Here is a 17624-nt window from a genome sequence, read left to right on the forward strand (position 1 = left end):
ACCAAACTTCCCAGCAAAATGTAGTTGATGGTTGTTGTAGACTTGATAGTTTAAAGATATAAGGGAGAAGCAGCATGGAGTGAGTGTCCTTTATCAGCCAAATGGGCAGGGAGGCACTGGCTGTGCCAGCTGTGTCCAAGGCTCCTGTTTGGATAGGTATTTGGGTATTTTATATCAAAACGTAGGGTGAAACAGGAATTGTGAGCTCCTCTGAAGTTCTGCTAGAACATTGTGCGGTGTCCTTCACGAGGCACTTTGCTTTAATTACTTCTGCTGTGCTTGTCCCTCCGCACTAACTCATCTCTCCCTGTGTTTGCTGGTTAATGAAGAGCAGACACCAAACCTCCCAGCCCAGTGGATTTGGTTATACAGGAACACTTGTGCCCTATAAACCTTCCTAATATTTGTGTGTCTGTCTTGCAGGGATTTACTGCAGGATAAAAACCTCTGTGGAGCAATAGCACCAGACAAGCCTTGAATTTAATTTTATATATATATATAAAGATGCAGTGCTTTGATCCCCTGAATCAGCACTATCATGCAAGAGCAGCCTTGCAGACAATGAACAGAGAATGAGCAAAACCAGCAAAAACAGGCAAGTCAATAATGGCTGCATTTAATCTTTGATTCTGCAAATATGGCTCCAGTGAATGCCAATGGAAACTGTTTATACATGCAAACCCCTGACTTCAAACCTGATTAGAGACTGAGACTGCAGTAAGTTACCAAAGAAAGAGAGAATGTTTACTGGAAAGTGATCTAGAAAAGACAAATTAAAGTTTGTTATTTGTTTAGGGCCATATAAACCAACTTAAACAAGATTTTAAACCAAACAACAACAACAAAAAAAAAGGCAAAAAAACCCAACAAAAACCCAAATCAAACATGACAACAAAATCCCACCAAAATAAGGAAGCAAATAACCTCCCCAGGCCTAAAATGGCTAGAATTGACCATGAATTGTTGCTGAACATTGTAAAATTTCAGTTTTCCATTCATCATTCCTGTAGCTGCCTGCCCAGACAGGAATGGGAGCCATGAAACAGACTGACCCTGTGGAGAGAAGCAGAGCTGGGCTTGAGAGAGGGAAACCAAGGGACATTTCTGACAAATAAACTCAGCAAAGCACCTGAAGGTACTGAAAGGCCAGAGAGGTGCCCCAGTAATGCTGCTCATCAGAGTCCTGTTCTGTCTCTGTGCTCCATGTCCTCTGCTGGGAGGGTCACTGCACTTAGACACCTTTCTTTCCTTGCACGGCTTTTTGCACAGCAGCCACTTAACCATGCCAGGTGGATAGGAAAAGTCACTTTAAATGAACTGCTCTTTGCCTGAGGTGTGAGAATAACTCCAGCACCTCACAAGCAGATCAGTTTGTAGGTAGTATGAAACTCATCATGGACTGGCAGGAAGGCTAGCTTCCATCTCCCCTCTCTATGGATTAATCTCTGTGCAAAGACTCACCACCTCTACACCTTTTTTTTATTTTTATTTAAGGATCTGGAGCTTCCTATGCAAAATGCTCTAATTGTATTTTATAAAATAATAAGTTTTCACCTTGAAGCCAACAAATGCAGGAAAAAGCAGCCCAAGTGTACATTTTGAGTTGACAAGATAGCTGATTGTTTCATCTCCCACGAGTCCGTGTCTATTAAAGAACTTGTGTTTTGCTGTTCTTCTTTCAATTACAGAAATAATTCTCTCTCCCAGGCACAGAGTTTGAATCTTTTCCAGAGGTTTTTAATGACTTGAAAGCTGACAGAAATTACTTAACATTTTAAACTCTCTTTCCAAAGCCAGGAGGCTCTTTTAAGAGCCTGTAATATTTTTTATGGTCATGCTATATTGCCTCTTGATTGAAAAATACTCTGGAAATGGAAGAGGTAGGGAAAGAAGATGTAGGTAGCAAAGGAGACATCATTTTTTTTGTATTTTCCTTGATTATAGAAGGGTTTTTATACTTTGGTACCTGAATAATTGAAAGAGAGTGGAACTGTGGGGAGGAGGATCAGGACAAAACCTGCTGCAGCAGGCTGTGAATGTCAGTGAATACAAACTGTTCTTTGCTTGCTTTCCATGATTATATTGACAGTGGGCTGGAACTTTGCCCTTACAAAATGTATTGTGATATATGTAACTACCCATTTTTTTCAAGGACTTTTGGGGCTTTTTTGGCAGCTGTGTGCAGAGGTTTTAGAATGAGAAAGAGTTCATATGCTGAAGTCCTGATTACTGTGAAAGAGCAAGGAAACAGGACATGAAGTACTGATGTAAGGTGGTGTGCCTGCCCTGCTCCAGAGGAATTCCAGGTTGTAACAACTAAAGGAGGCCTTTTCTCTGGAGGTTTGGTGGTGTTTTTGTCTTTCTTGGGTATCTCAAGCTGGTGGGCTTGTCTGCACTCAGCATCAGCCTGAGCTGGTAAATCTGTGTTGATATCACCACACTCTCATGATTTTTTCTGCTGCCTTTCCTCCAGAGGTCCCAGTTTGCTCCTGTAGCCAGATGGTCCAGGGTGGGAGTTGAGCTTGAGCTGGTGTTGATGAAGTGTCCTCTACCAACCTGGGTTACATTTTTGTACTTCCAAAGCTCCCTGCAGAAGAGAGTGGGTTTTTGCATGTCTTGAACATTTCTGTGTCTTGTATGAATATTTTATAATCTCACTGAAATGTGGTGAGAAATAGCTTTGGGTGGTAATCTCTGCTGAATGGCATTTAAATATATAGATACTTTGCTGATATGGAGATTTATTCAATAAAGCATTGTTCTTTGTGGATTTTTTTTTTTTTTGCTGATAATATGAGTGGAAGGATACTGAGTGCTTAATCTGATTTTATTACTAGAATTTAAGTTGTATTTTGAGATATCAAAGAGTTTTATCCCTGAAGTGTAAAATTCTGAATATGGCTCTTGCAATATGGAGATGTTTTTCAGGACTGATTCTTTGTGTGCTCAAGAAAATGCTAGCAACAAAAAATCTTGCTTTGAGACAAAACCATCAGAGGCTGTCTGTATGCTCATATTTTTTTCTGTTTGCTTTGCCTACTTACTTTAAGAGATGAGAAACTTTTTTTAGTTTTGATATTGGAGATTTATAACAACCCTGTAGACAGCTACCAAAAGAAAAAAAAAAAGAAAAGGAAAGCCTGAGCTGTAACATTTAAAAAGTGATGCCAGAGGAATGGCCTTATTTTTTTACTTCAGTGAGTATCATGGTGTTTTGCTTTTCCCTTATTGTCTCAGTGATGCCTAGATTAGGAAATAATAATTATGCTTTGCTCTTACACAGTGCTTTTTCTCCATACATCTCAGAGAAATTTATAAAAAAAGAAGTTGGTGTTATTGCCCTGTTTCAAGATGGAGAAACACCGAGGTGAATTGAGTTCCTGAAGGTTATCTAATGTGAGAGAGCTGGCAGAGAGATTTCTGTCAGTGCCATTTTTCATCAGGAAAAGCCGATTCACTGAAACTAAAGCCTTTCTTGGAAATTCATTAGTGTCCAGGAAACTCTGCATCTCCAGAAGCTGAGGGAAATGTCACATGCTGCAGCAAGGAGCAGCTAGGAGCCTGGTGGCAAGGGCATCTGGTGTGACAGCGAGACCTGTGAGGTTTCACTTTTGGAACTGCGGTGGAAAGGGATTTCAGTCTGTCCCTCTCAAGGGAATATCCCTGTCTGTAGATGTGGAATGCTGCTTAGTCATCCCCCCTGGTCACAGCACAGCCCTTCTCAGACAGCTCAGCCAGCAGTGGGTCTGCTGAAGGGTTTCAGTCTTCCCAAATCTGCTTCCGTGCTTGATCCTGGGTGGGGATTGGATTTTCTGTGCATCAAGGAGTGGACTTTACAGCTTTCATATCTTTAGTATGTAGGGTACACATTAAAAAAAAAAACAACCCAGCTAAAAAATTTACAGCCAAGAAAACTCTCTTCTATGTTGCTGCCTTTTTTGAATGTGTTTATTTCTAATTTGGTAAGGGAAGGTTTTGGAGGAAAGGAAGGTGTGAGAACAGAAGGATAGATGGGCACAAACATACTGTAAGGTCAAATATGATATTTTCTTCAAGAACCCCAGGCAGAGTCATCAGAGGATATTGATTATACCATGACTCTTGTAGAAAACTTTGGAAACAACAAGTGACCAAATGTTCCACTTTTCAGTCCACTAACTCCACTGATGATCTTGGACAAGGGATCATGTTTACAAGCAGAGATGGTGGTGGCTTTTTGCCAAGGAAAAGCTGAAAATAAAAATCCAGACTGAACCTCTCAGGTTGAGTGTTTCACATGGCAAATTCAGTCAGACCAGAAAATACAAAGTTCAGACTGGATGTAAAGTCACTATTGCATTTGATATATGTAAGCCTGAAGACAAGATAATTTCTTTTGCTCAAAAATGCTGGAGCAGCCATTGAGCTTTGGGATAGGCAGCTTGACTCGACAAAGAACAACAAGATAAACAAAAAATAGCTACTTATTTTCAGTTATTTAGATTGAAATACTGAAGAAGGGTTTTATTTTTGCAAGTCTTTTAAAAAAGCGTTGGCAATCTCACATAAGAGAATTCTCCTCCAAGAATTTTTAGCAATAGGTGCCCATCACTGGAAAGTGCTGCTGACCCTCTCTACCTTTTGAGAGATCTTTGCTATTACCTAAGTCAGTAATAAACTGCCCAAGATTCAGTATATAACAGTCCTCCTAACTGTGAACCTCATTATAACTTTTTTCCCCACTGAAAGTCCACCTCTTCTTCATCTTTATCTTATATTTGTAAATCAATTCCTGTCATGGGAGGGTGTTACACAAATTTTCAAAAAAAAGTAATTGTGCAGCTGCATTAATCAGAGGAGTAGTGTGCTGAAGGAAATGTCAGGCCTATTAGCTTGTCAGTGATCAGTGGCAGAAAAGCTGCTTTCAGCTAGTTTGCATTGTTTCTTTGACACTAATTAACAGATTTGCTACATTATAAATGATGATAAAAGGGAGAGGGGGCAAGACCTCAAGATGTGTGTTGCTGTGGTGGGAGTGGAACAACAGGTCTTGCACATGTGAGGATCTTTAAGATGGTTGTCCTGTGTCTCTGTTCTGGTCTGCAGTACGGGTGATTCTTAGGAAGTCAGAATGCTCAGCAAGTTATCAGGCAGGTGTCCCTCTTTGTTCAAGGAGGAGTTTTGGGCTGCCTGGACAGAGGGGGACAGCAGCAAGGGCTCAGACCAGGCTGTGGTTAAGCTGTGTGGGGGTATCTGACTGTGGTGTCCAAGCGGACACTGCCGCAGGAGGGCTCAGCTGTGCCTGAGCAGCAGGCAGGAGAATGCTCTTTCATTCTTCATCTCACCCAGCCTCAGCCCTGTGTGGATGGCCTGTCCAGTGTGTGCAAAATGCTGGCTGTAATCACCTTGTATAAGGAGACCACAAACCTTTCTGTGATCCTGGGCATTCTCTACGCTTCCTATTATCAGAAAACACCTGAAAGAAAGGCAAACTTTCCACCCTTTATCCACCCTTGCAGTGGTTCACTCTCTAAACAGCTGAAAGGCAGAATCCTGCATGGATTTCTGAACCCTGTGAGCAAAGAGAAATTCATGAGCTATTTGAGTTTAGTGAGTTATTAGGGAAGCTAGTCCACTGAGCACCTCATCCATCACGGGGCTCTTCCCTCAGCCACTGTTTAAACAAGATATCCACACACCATCTCCCCAGTAGTTCATCCAGGAGTTCTCTCCCAGCAAAGCAGCAGAGATGCTTGGTGCTTTACTTGGCTGTGGGGGAAGGCAGTGGCTGCTCAAACCACAGCTGGACAGGAGCTCGTGCTGACAAACAAAACAGATGAGAAAAAGCCAAGTGGGTGGACTTAAAGGTGACTTAAAATCAGAATTAGGAATGTACTTTAGAAAGATAATTGCAAAATACTTTGACCACTCATTTTGCGGCCATTCAGAGGTCTCTCTTAATCAATGCTTCCCTTTCCAGACACTCTGGTGTTTTCAACATGTGGGAAATGGTTCCAGAATGAAGACAGGGCATTTTTTGTTTTCTTTTATGGAGATACATACACACACGTTGAAACTATTAGTTCAGAGTTGAAGCAAATAATTTTTACAGTGAGAAAATCACAATTAAATTCTTCTATTGCCTCAGTTTGGACATTATTTTATAAATATTCCTTCAAAATGAGGAGTAACAATTTTGCTCATCATTACTGCTTACTTTTTAGATGTTGTGGATTCCTGTGGGATTACTTAAAGCTAAGCACATATTTAAATGCTTTTGCTGGATAAGGATATTCTCAGGTCTGAACTGCATCTGAGCTATGACATGTACATGATGGCTGTTACATTTTTTCATTAAATTACCGCATTTATTCTTCACACTGATAACTCATAAATCTACCATGAGTCACAAGAAGTTTCTGCCATTAAATTCCCCATTTTTCTGATACATTTCAGGGTGGAAATAGTTAGAAGTAGCATTACACATTACATATCTTGTAGTCTCTATAAAGGTAATTATGAGTCGAAAATCCATGGGAAATGAATCAAAATATTTTTTATGAGTTCCTAATAAAGGACAGTACAAGCTGATACACAGTGGACAGTGGCTGCTACCATAGTCCAGTAGGTGCTGAGTCAAGTTCTATAAGTTGTCCAGCAAGTGCTGCTCCTGATTGGATTGCATTCCCAAGCCCTGTCAGCAATCAAAGCTGTGATTCCAGCTCAGCAGTTTCAGCCAAGCTCTCTCAGGGTCAGTTTTGTGACAGCCAGAGCACGGAGCCCCAGTGGCAGAAAAGCAGGTTTGACAACTTCCTCTGCTGCTGTCCCAGGAGGGGATTACCTGGTGACCCAGTGCCCTGCTCCTGCAGCTCTGGCTCCTCAGGTGGATGGAGGCTGATTCCTGGTAATCCGTGGTGAGCCTGCTGGGAGCACAGGTTAGTCCTTTGCTCTCCAGGGGAATTTCAGATTTCCCTCAAGTACAGGGAGTTAAATCCACTGGCCATGACTAAAGGCAGCTCTTTGGGATAATGCATTGAAGTAAAACCAATCAGCTGCTGCTTCCTGGAATTCCAAATGGCACAGGATGTCTGCAGACCCAGCCTGCCCCCACCTCCAACTTGGGCTGGCACCTCCTGCCAAGTGACATCAGGGAACTGGGCTGGTGGCTTTTGTCTCCCATGGAAAAGGGCCAGAGTTCATGTCCAGGGGCCTGTGGCCCCCACTGGGCTGTGGCCTCCCCATCCCAGGGAGTTCTTGGGTTGCTGCTCATGCTCACATATATCCCCTATAATGGGTGTTGTTTCAGCAAATAGGCAGAGAAAACCTTCGGCTAACAGCTGTGTGGAATTAAGGGGCAGATAAGGCACTGTCTTGCAGAGCAGCTCTGAAAATCTCTCTGTTGTAAATGATGGCTTAACGTTTTGTTGAAAAAAAATAAACATTTGTTGCTTTTTTATTTGTCAGCCTTGCAGATTCAGCCCAGCTGTGGATGAGTGAGCTGGAGTCTGCTTACAGGTAGCTCCCAGGATCGTTAACTATTTGTGCTCTTCATTGAGAATAATTGTTTCCTTGTCTTTGCTGTTCCTGAGACTTCACAGACCCTGAGTCTAAGAAAACAGAAAGAGTTCTCAGTGCTGGCAATTAGGAAAAACGTCTTTTCTTTACTTCTAAATTAGCAAGGTTGATTTGGAAGGCAGAGAAAGTAAAAACATCCCTGCTTTTACACAAGGTCAGCATAGAGAGTCTAATCATGTTTTAATTTGGAGCAGTGCCTTTGGAGGGTAGCAGGTAACACCTCATGGTACAGTAAAGGGTGATTCCCTGTCGTCAATGGCTTTGACTTAAAAATAATCAGTGAATGCTTTTGTGAAGTCAGGAAATGAAAGAAAAGTGAATAAATAGTAACAGTTCTCTGTACCATAGCAATAATCTGTATTCCTTTCCCTTCCAGGGTAAGGAAGAATGCCTGTAGTAGTATTTGCTCTCACTCACAGGTGCTGTGTTGCTGAATGAAATGAGAGCAGCTTTCAGAAAGTCTGTGTTTTGTTCCAGAGTGCTAAACTGCTTGTCAAATGATAAATCAACGACAAGATCTCCTGTACAACTGGCACAAATGTAAACGGCACTTTAGCAGTTTTTCTGTAATTCCAATGGATTGCATTACTGGTGAATTAAAGCTCGGCCTCTGCCAAGGTTTCAGTGGTGGCTTTGGCTCTCTGAGTACCATTGGAAGCAGGAAATAAAATTCAGATACAGCCTGTTACTGAAAACACAGCAGAGCAGAAGAGGAACAAGGGGCAGGTGCACACTAGCATTCCTACTGTAAAAGGTATATTCTAGAGACCTCCTGCTAGTTAGACATATCAGAATATTAATAAGTCTCATGAAATGTCATGTTTGCTATGGATAAAGCATGGATAAGCAGCTAGTTTTTAAAATCTTAAAATGCTGAAGAGGAGTTGTAAGGAAGGTAAGAGATTTGCTGATACACTTCAGCTTTGTCTGCTGACAGTGTGGTTTTATTAAAATTAAAAATTATGTTAACTTTTTTAGGACAAAGCACTGCAGTTTTTGTTTGCAGAGCTGTCTAATAATTTGGGTTTCCTTTAGCTCAGAATGCCAATTCTGAGTGCCCTGATGGAGCCTGTCCTGAAAGCACTCTAAACATGGTTCCCTGCTAAGGCATGCACCTTTCCAACTTGCCTTGCTTCTGCTAATAAGGAAAATAAACTCTGTCCTCATGGCCAGGCTCTCAGCAGATCCACGAGCCAGGTAGTGATTTGGTGTCATCTCTTTGGGAAACAGTGGGAAACTGCTTTCATTAAACTTTCTTGAAGTCTTTATCCAGGGGAAGCAGCAGAAGCTCAGTTGCTCCTGTTCTTTTTAATGACAGGAGATGTTTTACCTGGGATAGTTGCTCAGATGATCTCCAGGTGCTGTTGGCCACCTGATGTGGCTGATCCTAATGATCCTGAGCCATCCATCAGAGCAAGCAGCTGGTGATTCTGAGCCAGCACTGGCTGATGGAGCAGGAAAGGCTCTTCTCAGTTGCCACATGTGTGCACATGCTGGAGCAATCGGTGTATTACTTTGGTAATAGAGACAATGAGCAAATAACATTAAAAACTGTTAAAGCATTAATGTATTTGCCTTCTTTGCCATATTTGTTTCTCAGTCAAACAGAAGGACCATCTGTGTAGAGGAAAGAAATGGGTAGGGTTAAACCTTGAGATCACAGTTTTGGACAAGTTTTCACTGATTTTCCAAGTCAAAAAAGTCCTTTTATATCTTTGCAGGCATTTTCTGTGGTGGGCATCTTCAGTGAGTGTATTCTTTTTGAAGTTTTTGAGCATTCCAGTTTTCATGTGTCTCTCCTTAAATGCCTAGTTAGTATTTCTGTACATGTGTGAGTTTTTTGACAGTGTCCTAGACCTTGGATGCCTTTCCTTATGTAAAGTAACCTGAAGCACTCATCCTAAAGGAACAATCTGTATAGATTAATGGATTTCCTGAGTACCTACACGGTGTTCAATTATAGATTAGCATTAGCTGATGGGCACATTGAAGTGTTATGTTGTGGTTTGGGCAGTTTTGTGTGGTTCTGTATTTCTCCCTGTCAATAGGAATGCCAATAATAGTAATTTAAGAAGAAAAAAGTGAATTTTTTTTTTCTAGAGAGGACATAAATATTTCTGTAGGTAATGAGCTCCCCCAACATAAAAATTAATATTAAATTAGCACCCTGTCACTTATATGAGTGCAGACTTTGATGTCATAATTTATTAATTTCTTGGCTCACAGTTCAAGTCACTTAAAGTATCATTGATGGATTTTCTGCTGGAGCCTCTGCGTTTGCCCTTCCTCCTGTTTGCTCTGAGCTCCTGTCTGGAATGATACCAGCAGAGATGTTCCCTTGGCACAGGTGCAAAGGTTTTTCAAGAATGCTCTTGATTGCCCAGTTTTTATCTTGCTCCCTTACTGCAGTACCTTTATTTTCACTGTAGGACAGCAGCTCAGGTGCCCAGCCCACTGGTGGGTGCAGCTGGTGCTGTGTGAGGCTTTCTCTGCCCACAGGGAACAGGGCTGTGAACCTGTGGAGGGTTCAGATCCCTCAGACACACTGGAAAATCCCAGTGATTGAAAGCACTTTTCCTCTGATCTCTATTTGGAGTAATATCTGGAAGTCTTTCAGTTTTCCTTGATTGATCTTCTCATTAGCCCCAATTTTCTTTCCATTGCATTGGTCAAGAGGATTGATCTTCATTCAAAAAGTGTGTCTGTGATATTGCTCCTCTGTATGAATGTGCAGCAGTGCATGTTCATTGAGTGCTGTACAATTTCTGCATTCTGTATATGGATTATAAATAATTGTGCTGTTGTTCTGTGCACTCGCAGAGGTTTAAATGGGCACTATTACGAGCTGCATATTTTAATAATTTATATCTAAAAATACTTAGTGAAGGAAAGCTGGATGTGTAGCTGTATGAAAATCTACCTTTTGCCCATAATTTGTGGGAAGACAATAGTGATCATATTATAATGCATATATAACACCCAATGACTTTGTCTGGAGCTCAGCATTTTGCAGTAATCAGCCCCATGTTTCATCATGATTATGCCCTTGCAGCTTTCTCATCTCAATTTTTCTGTAACTAATATAATCCAAACTATATTATCCTATTAGGAGGCTCATTTTTTTTTCCTCCAACGAGCAGCATGCACCTGTGTGCTTACCATGAGGGAAGCAGTGGAAGTGTTCTCCCTCTATTGTCTCAGTGTTCAAGGAGATAATTCAGGCTGTAAACAGGGAAGATGGAGCTTGTTGAGTTTAAATGAGCACATTAATTCTTGAACAGAGCCCTGCTTTATGATTTTCCCCTTCATTACTCATTTTACATACCTTGGCTGTGTCTGCAGTGGATGGGGAGAGGCAGCCTGGGAGTGTGATCTGGAGCATCACTCTCAGGCCCTGTTTGGAATAAACAGGCTGCTCCTTTGCACCAGCAAAGCTGGAGCACAGCCCCAGAGCTCAGTGGTGGCATCTGCAGACAGGCACAGCAGCTCCTGGGCGTGCTCAGGGTGGAGGGGAGAGAGAACAGTAAAGAGGAGCTGCTGTGATTTAAAAAGTGCTCCTAAATTACAGTGAGTAATGAATTGCCAGTCAGGCATAATGCCAGGGTTGAGCTGATGGGAACTCTCATCACAAGTAGATATAAATGCAGCTGTGTTGTCAAAACTTGGAGGTGTCACACAGCCTTTTGAACAAGGAGTAGTGTGTTACAACAAAGCAGTTCCTTTTCTCTCCTTTCCCACCTCCAAGATTACATCTTTTCTGCTCCTTCAGAGCCAGGCAGCTGGAAACATTCTTTGCTATTTCCATCTACATCATACCTAGTTAAACTTGCAAAGAGAAATGATGCTTGGGAGGTCAGACCTGAGACAATTGAAAAAGTTGAAAGACAAAAAATGTTAATTTTAGATAACATGATGTGCATGCTAGGGCAAGTGTGGCTCAGGTTTTCACAGCAGGACTCTGAAAACAGATCTTTTCTGGGTGTCTGAATAGCCAGAGAAGCCATTGGAAGCCCAGTGTCAGGTTGGCAGATGACTCCTATAGTGTCTGCATTTATTCTTCATGTTTTTATGTGAATGTTTAAGCAATCCTCATTTTTGGGCTTCAAGATGTTTCTGTTAACAGGGCACAGTCTGCTCAGGTAAACCCATGACTGAGAGACTGCAGCAGCCCTGTTGAAATCTCTGTGCTTGCAGTGGCCATCTGCTCTCTAGCTCTGTGTATGAAAACTTAATGTGGAGATGGAGCTGGTGCCTGAGGCAAAGAACTTTGGAGGTTTTCACTTTGCAAATTGTTCACAGAATTTGTTAAATACCTTCTTGAACACCCTTGGGAGCATGGATGGTGTTTGAATTTGTTCTGTGTATAACTTAAACACACATTTCAGCTGCAGCTTATAGCCAACATTACATGGCGTGTTTGCTTGGTCAACAATGAGCAGGTTTTTTAAAGATTTCACCTTTCACAAGCAGGACTAAGACTTAAAAGGACTGATACTGTTTTCCTTGCTTGCTGAGGTAGGAAAGTTACAGCCAGGCTGTTGCCTTGTGAATTGGGCACCTGGTGCTGAAGGTTAAACCTGGAATCTGTTTCTCTGCACAATCCTAAGAAGTGGTCTTGAATTTTTTCCTCCCCGTCCTTTCCAGAGGTCAGTGTCCCAGTGCTGTAGAGAAAGCCACCCTGGATTTTTCCTGTTGACCAAATTTATTGCCTTGGCTTGATTTTGCAAACCAGAGTTGTATGTCTGCAGCATCCTTCACATGACATTCCAGGTGAGTGTTCCTTGGGGCTTGAGAATAGCTGTGTCACCTAAGGAGAGTTCAGGTAAAAGACTCCTGAGTGCAATTGCTGGTTTCAAAGTTTGTTGTTTTCTAATAGAATTCACTCACGTTCCTCAATTTTAACATGAATTCATGTTGCCTCAAATTTGTCTACCAAAAGTGTGTGTGCCACTGAAAGTTTCAAGCTAAGGTTAATGAGAGCCTCATAAAAACTTGATGCATCAGCTCCTGAACAGGAAATTTCACCTTCAGAGTCCAGGATCAAAAGCACCCTAGAAATCATTGCTCTGATGTCTCTATTGAAAAGACAGTATCATTAGTGCATTTTTCTAAGTGCTAGTTCTCTCTAGTGTGCATTACCATTAAAACTTCCAGTACTAAAATCTATATTACTTTCCTTGTGAAATGAGGTTTCCCTCAGCGCCATCCCTGCTTGCTTGAACTGTGAATGATTGGCTCTGCATGGAGCACTTTGTAACCCTCCCCAAGAGGGAGGCACAGGAAAATAAGCATTACCATCAAGTCTGTTTTGCATACTGTAGCTGGGTGTAATTCCTGAGGCTGGGATTCACTGCTCTGCTGACCCTGACTGCCCCAGAGGGCTCTGGGCAGGTTTTGTGACGGTTTAAACAAATGTAGTGTTAAAGGATTGCAAAGGATTGCAGTTGTTGTTTCTGTTATACTAGATAGAAGAACAAGAAACTTCTATATAATATATACTCTGTTATTAAAATGTGTCCTTCTTTGAAGGACAATCACTTGAGGGCCTGTCCTTATGAAGTTATTAACTCATCATTTTCAGATTATTCTCTATGGATCCCTGTTGGTCTATTAGCTGCTGCTAAGAGATCTGAGAAAGGTAATTAAGGAAGGCAAGAATATTATTATTATTATGCTGACATTGGGGGATTCAAAGGGAAATACCTAAGGGTCTGCAAATCAGCAGAGCAGGAATGAAATTCTCTGAATGAGAATTTCTAGGGAATACATGGGCACACCCTGTGTTTTTTCAGGTCATTCTAGTAAGAAATATTTCATCTGCCTCAGCAGATTTCAAATTTTGTAATCCCATCATAGCTTGGAGGCATCTTAAGGGTAGATGTTGTAAAAGGTCACATTAACTGGTATATTCCTGGCAGAAAATAACACTGAATGACTGAAATACTGGCCTGGTAACTTATATAAGCTTTTGTGAATAATAAAAACTGTTTTGTTTTTTTTTTTAATAATGCTCTTTGTAACTGTTCTGCAATGCACAAGCTTCTCAAACAGGTTCTTGGTATGTCTGTGGCAAGGATGCATAAAAGGAAGAAACAGTGTCACGTGGTTGTTTGACATAAATCTACTCTGCTTTATTGGGGTTTTTTAGCGAAATGTACAGATATTTTCTAGCAGGACTTAACCAGGAGGGCTTAAACAGCAATGGGAAATTTTTGGTTTCTGACTGTGTCTTGATAATGTCTGGAAAGAGCAGGTCTCACAGAAACTTTGGTTACTTTGTGTACTGAGGCAGGGAATGGGAAAGGATCAAAGCTCTGCTGGCCTCGGTTGTGATCTGTGCTGCCTGGCCCCAAAGCAGGCTCGGTGTGGAGGTCTGTGGCTGTGGAATTCCCAGTGATTGCTGGGAGCAGCCTGGTTATTTCTGCAGGCAATCCACAGGGATCTGCAGGTGGAGTGTCCCTGGGCACTCCTGGTGCAGGCAGAAAGAGCTCGGCTTTGCTTGCTCCTGTCACAAGTGGCAGAAATGGTCTGGACTTCTCCAAGCCAGCCTCAGTCTCTGCTCCTCTGTGGCCTTGGGAAGAATGCAGATGAAAGTACAGCACACACAGGAACCACCTCTTTCCAGATTTATAAAAGTCTCCCTCCCCCCAGATTTACACTCCTTTTGTTCCAGGGAGGCTGAGGAGTTTGTGTAGCCCCAGAGTGTGCTTCACTCGTGCAGCTGAACCCTCCTCTGCTTTGTCCTCTCTGTGTTTGCTGTTCTGCACAGGGCAAATTTACCCAGAAGCTCAGCTGGGGCTGGCAGTAGCTTCTCTGACTTGGAAAATGCCTCTGAATAAATTACCTCCTGTGAAAGAACGATACATATTCTGCCCAAGAGCCAGAAAATGAAACAATAAAGGGTGTTAGAATAGTTCTTAAGAACCTGGGTACCCTGAAGGAAAATGAGACTTCTGGAGGGTGATACTGAGAATCCATTTTAGGAACCTGCCTCTCCTTTCAGTAACTGTGCATGGAGGTATCAAATTGAGAATGTCTAAAGCTAAATGGTGTGAACACCTATCAGTGAGCAGCTTTCAGGGTGTTGAGCAGCACAGGGACAATTTTGTGATAATTTTTGGATTATTAGCAACTCTTCTTGTTCTCTTCTGAGAGCAAGGGCATTCCCAGGAGCTCAACACTTCTTGCACTGCATGGGCAATGTGAAAGGGCTGTAACATTTCATTTATTTCCCTCTGTTGTTCTTACATTTGTGTTGCTGGATTCAAGCTTGTTTCAATGCTGAATGGGTATGTGTGTTTCTATTCAAAAAAACAAGAAATGTTCTGAGGAATGCAAGCACTTGTGGTGAAATTCATATCATTTTACACAGCAAACAAGATTCATAGGAGTATCTTTAGGCCCTGCAGCCAACAGATATGTAGGATTATCAACATGTCCCTGCAAATAAATAGCTCATTTTTGTAACAAAGCAATACTCGCTGATACTGAAAACTCTAAATTAAGATGCTGAAAACAAGATCTTTATTTTGGGCTGTTTAGAAGCCTGCCTCATGGAAAGCTGACTGTTGCCAAATGTCATGGGAATGAGGGACTTTAAACATGTCACTGAAGTGTGTACTGCAAGTTCCTTCATGGTGAAATCTCAGATAAATTGGAAGCATCTCAAACTTACATTTTGGGAAAGCTGAGTGAATTTCAGATGGAAATGAATGGAAATTAATTCAGGGTGTAGAATTAAACCCAGCCTCTAGGGGCACAGCGATTGTGCCTTTTAGGAAATGGCCTCCTGCTCTTTGCATTTTAACTGTCTGTAATTACTTTTGTGGTTTGTTGGTTGTGGGGGAGCTTGACAGGCTGGGAATTGGCAGATTCACTGTTGCCTTTATTTACAGTGCTTTTGCCAAGTTATTAAGTCAGCTATAGGAGGTTTTGTCCTGACAAAACTAATCCCTTGGTATGGCCAGACACTGCATTTTCCTTTTAACTTTGTACTACTATTTAAAACTGTTTTGGCTAAGATTTGGATTGGCATGAATTGTCAGAAAACCACCAAAAATCAGTATGGATTAGCCAGGTTTTCTCTCCTCCATCTGTGTCATGTTTTGTCTTCTCTCACAATGAGCTGTGCAAAGCTGATTATGTCCAGGGCATTCTGCAGCCCTGGAGTTGCTCCAGTGGGGATATTTGGGTACTGCCAAAGGGACAAGGGGCTTGGAGAAAGCCAGGTAGCCCCAGGACCTTTCAGAGCCTGTTGGATCTGCTTGCCCCATGAGTGCTGCAATATTGAGCACTCCCTGTGATGCACCTGGCTGTGCCTGGGGAGGAGGAGGAAGGGCAGGTTCAGAATGCAGTGGTGCTGCTGACCTCCAACATTGCTGAATCACCACCCTGGGGCAGAGATGGGCTTTGGAAAGTGCACACTAAGTGTGATGCAAATTCTAATTGCTGCTATCATTCTTTAAGAAATGGGGACATGTTTTTATCATTATTCTGCAGGTCCTTGTACAATTAGGCCCTGACCTCATCAGAACAACATTTGAATTGGAAATGAGCAAATATCCAACATCCTTACACTGGAATTTTCTCGATTCTATTAACCCTGGATATATTAAAACCTGGCATTAATGGTGGTTCTCTGGCACCAGCAGAACCTAAAAGTGCTTTATACTGTCTGCAAAGTGACTTATAAACTCTGGGATAAAACCTGTGCTAGCTGCTGCAGCTGGGCCTCCTGTCCCTTCTGCCACAGACTCAGCTGAGCTTCAGATCAAGTCCAAGCTGAGTTAGGTAGAGGAGGAGCTTGCTGAAGAACTTTCCTGTCTTCAGGAATAAGCAGTCCTCATGAGTTCCACCCAGACCCCGTTCTGAAGCCTATCCAGGTCCCTCTGGATGGCATCTCTCCCCTCCTGAGTGTCCATCACACCACATAGCTCTGGTCACCAGCAAACCTGCTGAGGGTGGGCTCATCCCACTGTCGGTGTCACCAACAAAGATACCAGTGCAGGTCCCAGGGCCAATCCCTGAGGATGGATTTACCACTGCTCTCCTCTTGGAACCTGAGTCATTGACCTCAGCTCTTTGAGTGTGACCATCCAGCCAATTCCTCATCCACACATCAAATCCATGTGTGTGAGCTGACACACAGAGGCAACCAGGGCAGGCACCAAGGCCCAGCTGCAGTACAAAGAACAGATTTATTTCATTGCCTTGCCAACAACACCAGGAGGACATGGGGACACAGCCATGTGGGGACACAGGATCTCTCAGGCCTAGTTCATCCTAGCAAATACTAGTTTTTCCCACTCTGATGTTCTTAGCATTCCCAGCTGCAAGGTATTTTTGAGTGAAAGTACCCCCTGCTCACAAAAATCTTCTGGGTTTAATCCTTTTTTCTCAGCAATGTCTCTCTGGTTTAGACACCAGGACATCAAAAAAGACGGTGTCAAACGCTTTGCACAAGCCCAAGTAGATGCCATCAATTGCTTTTCCATTTTCCACTAACTCTATAACTGTGACAGTTTGCCATCAGATTTGTCAGAGAATCAGATTTGTCAGGTAGCACTTCACCACTTGGTGAAGCCAGGGTGGCTGTCACCAGTCGTGTCCCTGTGTGCCTTAGCATGACCTTGTTGGGCACCAAGCTGAGACTGACCAACCTGTAGTTCTCCAGGTTTTCCTTTTTTTCCCTTTTTATAAGTAGGGGTTATATTTCCCCTTTTCCAGTCAGTGGGAACTTCATCTGTCATGACTTGTCAAATCTGAAGGATTGTATCTCAGCCATGTCCTCTGCCAGTTCCCTCAGGACCTACAGATGCATCTCACCAGACCCCACAAAAGATTTCCATGCTGCAGCTCCTGTTAGCTTGGCTGGTATCTCAGTGGTAAACTAGTGTTTAAGAACAAATTCATTTTGATTGATATTTAAATAACCCACAATTTCATCTCTGGCTGGAGGATCTTGCACTCTAGGGTAGATTACTTCTGTGAATATTTGATCCTCATTTTCTCAGTGAAATAAAGCTGTGTTCATGCAGCTAGGAAGCATTATTAGGTGGTAAAGGCACACA

At 42.4% G+C, this 17624-nt stretch overlaps 1 long non-coding RNA gene across 1 annotated transcript in view; it reads left to right on the forward strand.

Moving 5' to 3' along the window:
• LOC135306352 (uncharacterized) overlaps nucleotides 1-17624 on the forward strand; it is a 117057-nt gene that overhangs the window by 17624 nt on the left and 81809 nt on the right. The window contains exon 4 of the long non-coding RNA XR_010367152.1: nucleotides 12199-12324. This is a non-coding gene — a long non-coding RNA (uncharacterized LOC135306352). The remainder of the gene's footprint in view (nucleotides 1-12198; nucleotides 12325-17624) is intronic.

This window comes from Passer domesticus, chromosome 8 (assembly GCF_036417665.1).
Source record: "Passer domesticus isolate bPasDom1 chromosome 8, bPasDom1.hap1, whole genome shotgun sequence".
NCBI classification, from domain to species: Eukaryota; Metazoa; Chordata; class Aves; order Passeriformes; family Passeridae; genus Passer; species Passer domesticus.